Here is a 7,261-nt window from a genome sequence, read left to right as displayed (position 1 = left end):
TACACGTGCGAAAAATGATTTTGAAAAAAATCTATTCAAATTAATGAATAATGCCGTGTTTGGAAAAACCATGGAGGATGTTCGTAGTCACGTCCAAGTTAAACTGTTAACGGAATGGGCAGGTCGATACGGAGCAGAGGCTATGATTGCTAAACCTAACTTTCACAGTCGAAGTATTTTTGCGGAAAATTTAATCGCTGTAGAGTTGCGAAATCTACAAGTCAAATTCAATAAACCGATATATGTTGGCATGTCTATTTTAGATATTTCAAAAACTTGTTTATATGAATTCCATCACGAGTTCATGATGCCGTCGTATCAAAATAAATGTAAAGTCATGTATACGGATACTGATAGTTTAATTTACCACATTGAATGTGAAGATGTGTACGAGGACATGAAATGTAATCTCGACAAATATGACACCAGTGACTATCCCCATGACAACGTTTATGGTATACCGCTAGTCAACAAAAAGGTCCCGGGTCTCATGAAAGATGAGAACAATGGGGCCATAATGACCGAATTCGTTGGACTTAGATCGAAGATGTATGCGACGCGAGTTGAGGGTGAGAACGATGTTAAAAAAGCAAAAGGAGTAAAAAGTAATGTTGTGGCGAGGACCATAACATTCGAAGATTACGTGAAATGTCTCAATGAGCAGATCGAAATGAAGCGTTCTCAATCTTCAATTCGCTCGACATTACACAATGTCTATACCATCACGGAGACAAAAATTGCTCTAAGTCCACACGATGACAAGCGATATGTTATACCTGGAACGGTAGACACGTTACCATGGGGCCATTACAATATTCCCGAATTTCCAGAAGCTATGGAGGCATAGATCATTGTAAATACGAATGTGTGCTTGTGAATGTTAGAGATTGCGAGAATATTTGTACATTGAATGCGAAAAAAAAAATTGTGAGAGTGAGAACTTGTTCTCAACATTGATATGAAATAAAAAAAATTTTGTGCGAGAGGACTTTTCCTCAAAAACTTGTAAATTTGTAAATATATGTTGTAATTTATGTAAAATAAAAATTTTTTGTGAAAATCTGTCATTCTTTTTCTTTAATCTGCTTTTCATGCGGAGTTGGGGAAAGGTCGTAAAAATCAATCAGACTTTTGAATTTTCCATCTTTATTGTTTACAAATCATTTTTACTTATCCAACTATTGTGTGTTTTGTCGAAACCTAGCCATTTTACGAACAACTGACTACCACGTTTCTTCAATACTTTTTCAATAAGATATATGTCGGGATATTTTGCTCGAAGCAGCTCTTGCTCATAGAAACTACCTGCGATGGGTTCATCTTGATGATCTTTTATATTATAAGTAACTGGATTAGTTTTTCTAACTCGATATATTGTAAATATTTCCGTTGTCCAGTTTGGTGTATAACCTTTTTCGAATACATTCTTAAATTTACTTATGCGTACTTTATCACCGATTTTAAATTTTGCTTGGTTTCCAACTTCTGATCTATTGTATACATTACGCAACAGGCGTTTTTCATTCGCAGTGTTCACATCTTTCGGTTTCATTTTTATCGTACGATGTAATGTATCATTATATTTTATAATTAATGTATCGAGAATATCGATCCATTTCCAGTTTCCGCGAAAACTAAATTGAATCCACATTTTATTCTTAAGTGTACGATTGAAGCGCTCACAAATTGATGCTTTCAAATTACTAAATGTAGAATACAAGTGTATATTATACTTTTTCATCAAAGCCTTAAAGTCAGTATTATAAAATTCTTTTCCTTGATCGACGTGAAGATTTTTCGGTATGCGCCCTTTGCTGAGAATCGTCTCCATTGCAGCACTCACATCTTTTCCACTTTTACTCTTCAACGGTGCGGCCCAGGCGAATTTGGAGAATATATCGATGACGGTGAGGAGAAATTTATGGTTGGAGTTGTGTTGTGCATATGCAGACATATCTACAAGATCAGCTTGCCAAGTCTCATCCAGGCCGCGTATATCCACATGTCGACGTGGATAATTCCACCGAGCTGGCTTATGCAGTTCTTCAACCACCGGAAGCTTCTTTTCACTCATTTTTTCTTCTCCCCCCCCCACGGTCCTCATCAATTGCAGAAGATAAGAGTCTGGAGGATTTTTCACTGACTTATCATTAGATGATCTCGTAAAAACTTCATATCATCATGAAGTTCTGAGATTTCTCTCTTTATATTATCAATTTCTTCACGGAGATGGGCGAGCTCGGTTCTCACACGCTTTTCTGCAGCCGCCACATTCGATTCACACTTTTGATTCGTTGTATGAGTCACACTATGAGTTATAGAATGAATGTGTTTGCTGAATGCACCGAGTGTTACAACATCTCGAGCATTTACTGGCTCGCCAACGTTGCTCAGTCGTTTTCGTTCCAAGTCGTAATGACCGTCCGATGTAATTTTGAATCCAGCACCTGGTTTACCCGGAGGACCTGCACCACGTCTACTCAACTTTCGTCCAAACACATCGACGCTCATGTTGGGAATGTGGATGAAAGCAAGCCATCACATGTTAATAAATGATTTCAGCTTCACGCAACTCCTCGATAATCGATATAATTTCATTCGAATGTGATGAATTTCCAGCAGCTTGCGATGCGAGCAATAAGCGAAGACGATCTACCAGCTCATTTGGATCATCCCAATGAACATAGTCGACAGAGGTATGCTTTCGTGCTACCTTATACTGAGGCAGAGTACCACCTTTCTTATCGTTGCTACCGAGCATTTGGGATATATAATTTTTAAATTTACTATTTTTATCCTGACGTACCGCACCCGTGCGTTTATAAAATTTTTTATGAGCATTCGTTGTGATGATAATTTTCTGATATTTCTCCAAGTCATTTGGTGTTAGATATTTGAGTTCGGGCTCTTTTTTAAACAACAGTTCCACCAAGCCAATACTTTTGGGATACTTTTCATCTCCAACCACTATATGATCGAGTTCGAAATGAATTGGTGAATCACCAATCATTAATCTGTTTTGAGCGAGATTTCGTACTCCATACACGCCATCTAATCTTGTTTTGTTATTACTACGCAGTAAGCCCAGATATTCACGTATCAAATTATCAACATCTCCAGATGATTCCAAGTTATCATCGTCCTCATCATCATCATTATTATCTTCATGAATATCATTATCACTATTTTTAGTTAAGGGTACACCGACATTCTCATCAGTAATTGCATCATGCCAAATATCATCTTTGAAAGAAATATCTTGCTTCATGCTATTTTCTCCAAAATTTGGAGACTCTTCCTCCTTCTCCTCCTCCTCCTCCTCTTCCTCCTTTTTAACATTTACACGTTCATTCTTAATTTTAGGTTTTTTCGTATATGAAACTAGTTCTTCTAATGGTTCAACAATCGGTTTAAACACATCTTGCATTTTCTGCTGAGCACTATCACGTCCACTTTTCAACATTCGATGTTTTCGTCTGATTGCATCACTCGCCTTGGCAAGTTCACTCAATACAGCCGTCTCCTTTAAAAGTTCTTTGCGCTTCATGTTGACACGAGTAAGTCAGACTTTAGACTGTCTTGTAAAATCCAGGGGAACAATTATTTATCATCATCATCATCATCGACAGTGAGGAAAGAATCAAATCCCCTTCTATATCTTCCAGCATTCAACTCACTGTCCTTGTCAATCGTGATGAATCCATACTTGTCCGATTTCCAACACTTGACACACATTTTTTTGAAACTTGCATAAGTCATATCCGTATTGACATGATCATTATATACATGCTTGAGGTTCATATCATCTTGTTTGAATAGCACTATAAAATTTGCATTGTCTCTCACGAGATGTTTCGGAATACGAGTATACGTATGACAGAGATAAAAACTATCCACAATCTCGTGTCTTCCCATGGAAAAAAATGCTCTCACGTTCTCCTGTTTCTCACACGCTATATCGTCAAAAATGAATATGGAGTTTGGGCGAGCTTCACTAGGTGCCACAACTTGTTCATGCTCGTTAAATTGAAAAAATTCCACTCCTTCCACAGGTTTAAGCATTTGCTCGAGCAATCGGTATTTAGGCTGCTTCAAAGATTTCGAGTATAGATATATATTCTCAAATCTCAAACCATTTGGATGTATTAGGAGCGTGAGTAAGGCATTCGTTTTTCCACAATTCGAGGGGCCACAAAATACGGCTCGAATGCTGTTAGGTAGTAAGTTTCCATGACGCTTCTTCACACTACCCGCTCCAACAATGAATTCATCGAAATTTTTAATAGGGAGTTGACCGCTCGAAACTTGTTTCTTCGACTTCATCTCGCGTGCGACTGATTGAAAAAATCATATAAATGCAACTTTATAATGTTGGAATAGTCAGTCGAGTTGTAACCACTGCAGAGTGATGATTGTACATGATAAACCTGGTAAAGGTTTGGTAAACAGTATAATCAACAATCTCCCCGTGGAACTACATCTACCGGAATATCAATATTGTGGACCCGGTACGAAATTGATCAAACGTCTTGCTCGTGGTGATCCTGGTATAAACGCGCTGGACGCTGCGTGTAAAGAACACGATATCGCATATTCGAAAAATCGTGAAAACTTGGAAGCACGACATCTGGCGGATAAAATTTTGGCTGAACAAGCCTGGCAACGTGTAACCTCGAAAGACGCAAGTCTTGGTGAAAGAGCAAGTGCTTGGGCCGTGACAAACATTATGAAGGCGAAAAAGAAATTTGGTCTAGGTATGAAAGGAGTGACGAAAAAGACCAAAAAAAGTGTTTGCCTGAAAAAGATCATCAGTGCTGCAAAGAAAGCCATGGTTCGTAGTGGTAACCCCCGTGAAATCGTCATGTCAGCATTGAAAGGTGCGCGTGCCAGTGTTAAAGGTGTTAAAGTACGCACGCCTCGGGTTCTACCTGTACCTCGCAAAATCGGCGGTTTATTGCCCTTCCTCGTACCCATCTTTGCCGGCCTTAGCGCCGTTGGTGCATTGTCTGGTGGAAGTGCTGCAATAGTCAAAGCTGTAAATGCTGCTCAAGCGGCTAAAAAGGAATTGGAGGAAAGTAAACGTCACAACCGAACACTCGAGGCCATCGCTTTGGGTAAAGGTTTACATCTGAAACCATACAAACAGGGTTTGGGTCTTTACCTCGGGACAAAAAACGTATAATCACGCTACCACATCAACCACTCACCGACATCGATCTGCTAAAGTATGCGAGAGCCATGAAAATTCGTAACTTTCGTGGGGTTTTCATGCGTGACACTTTGCCTGAAAATGGACCACACAAGCAAGAATCAGCAATCGTGAATTTGGATGAAAATGTGGGCCCTGGGACACACTGGGTTGCATATAAAAAGAATGGTCAACGAGTCACATACTTTGACAGCTTCGGTAATCTCCCACCTCCACCCGAACTCATGAGATACTTCAATGTTGGTAGCGTGAAATACAATTATAAAAAGTATCAGGAATACGATACAATAATATGCGGGCATTTATGCTTGAAATTTTTGTGTGGACAACTAAATCGACGAGACAATTATGCACTATATAAATGAGGACTATGGAGCTGCGTGTTTAGTTCTAAATCTGTGAGCATCATGGATGATAGTTTGACGATCACCACTACTGGATCATCCTCCATACTCGAGGCACAATTTTTTCCACCCATCGAACTATCGCCCGACAAAAATTATACTCTTGGACTCGTCGAGCTGCTCACATTCAATTCGATTCCAAATATCGACATTGGTTGCAATGAATTTCACGTTGGAAATCATGTGGTGACCATTCCAACGGGCAGCTATGAAATTGAAGATATTGAAAAATATTTGAAAACTGAGTTGGCATCTGAAAACATACAAATTCAGCTTAAGCCGAATAATTATACACTGCGCAGTGAAATTGAGTGTAATCAATCGATTGATTTTACATCCAAAAATTCGATTGGACCTTTGCTGGGTTTTACGTCGCGTCGATTGGAGCCCAATAAAAGACATGTGTCCGATATACCCGTATCCATTCTCAAAGTGAACGCCATTCGAGTCGAGTGTAACATAACCACTGGTGCATACATCAACGGGCGAAAAGTTCACACAATTCACGAATTTTTCCCATCTGTACCGGCCGGCTATAAAATCATCGAAGTACCGTCGAGCGTCATTTATCTACCAATCACAACTCGTCGCATTGACAATATACAGCTTCGTATTGTCGATCAAGACGGAGATTTGATCAATTTCCGCGGTGAAGTCATCACCATAAGACTTCATATAAAATCTCAATGGGCATAATTTACAATCATCGTATTGGCAATATTAATAAGCCAACATGGGATCGCGAAAGCAGTCGTCGATCAACGCTCAAAGAGCTAACACCTCAAAACCTTCTGCTATTGAAGAGTTTGGGTCTCAAAATTCGTGGAGTTCGCGTGTGAGAAATTATCTGCTTTGCTCGTTGTGCATCTGCTGCCTGCAATGGAGGAAGAAATCGGAAACATCCAGACACCCGTCATGTTTGACGAATCCATCATACATTATGAGGTTCATGCTCATCAACCATACGCGTCGTCAACATACAACAACAGTGATGAAATACGTATTTCAATCCAGCATCAAGATTTATCAATTCTACCGAGTAAAAGTTCAATTCACATTTGCGGCAAACTGACAAAGGCGGATGGTGCAGCGTTAGCTGCAACGAGCCTCGTCAACAATGCCATTTGTCATTTATTCGAGGAGGTGCGTTATGAACTTAACGCAGTTGAAATCGATCGTAATAAAAATGTTGGAATCACATCTCTCATCAAAGGATATACATCTCATTCGTCGGCGAGAAGTGCAATGCTTGAGAACACCGGTTGGCTCGATGTTGAGGAGACTAAACAAATTGTAGACGTAGCAGGCAACTTTGACGTATGCATACCACTGAGCATGCTGCTGGGATTTGCTGAAGATTATCGAAAAATGGTGGTGAATGCAAAGCACGAATTGATTTTGACTAGATCACGTTCCGATGATAATGCCATAGTTCAACCAGCCGCTGAAGATTATAAAATTACACTACGGAAAATTGAATGGCTCGTTCCATACGTCACCGTGGCGGATAAACGGAAAATTCAACTGTTGAAATTCATCGCTAAAGATACCCCAATTCCAATGAGTTTTCGTACGTGGGAATTGTATGAATATCCAATGTTACCGGCGACATCGAAACACGTGTGGTCAGTCAAGACATCAACGCAGC

This window comes from Venturia canescens, chromosome 3 (assembly GCF_019457755.1).
Source record: "Venturia canescens isolate UGA chromosome 3, ASM1945775v1, whole genome shotgun sequence".
In the NCBI taxonomy this organism is placed as follows: Eukaryota; Metazoa; Arthropoda; class Insecta; order Hymenoptera; family Ichneumonidae; genus Venturia; species Venturia canescens.
This window is presented reverse-complemented; position numbering follows the sequence as displayed.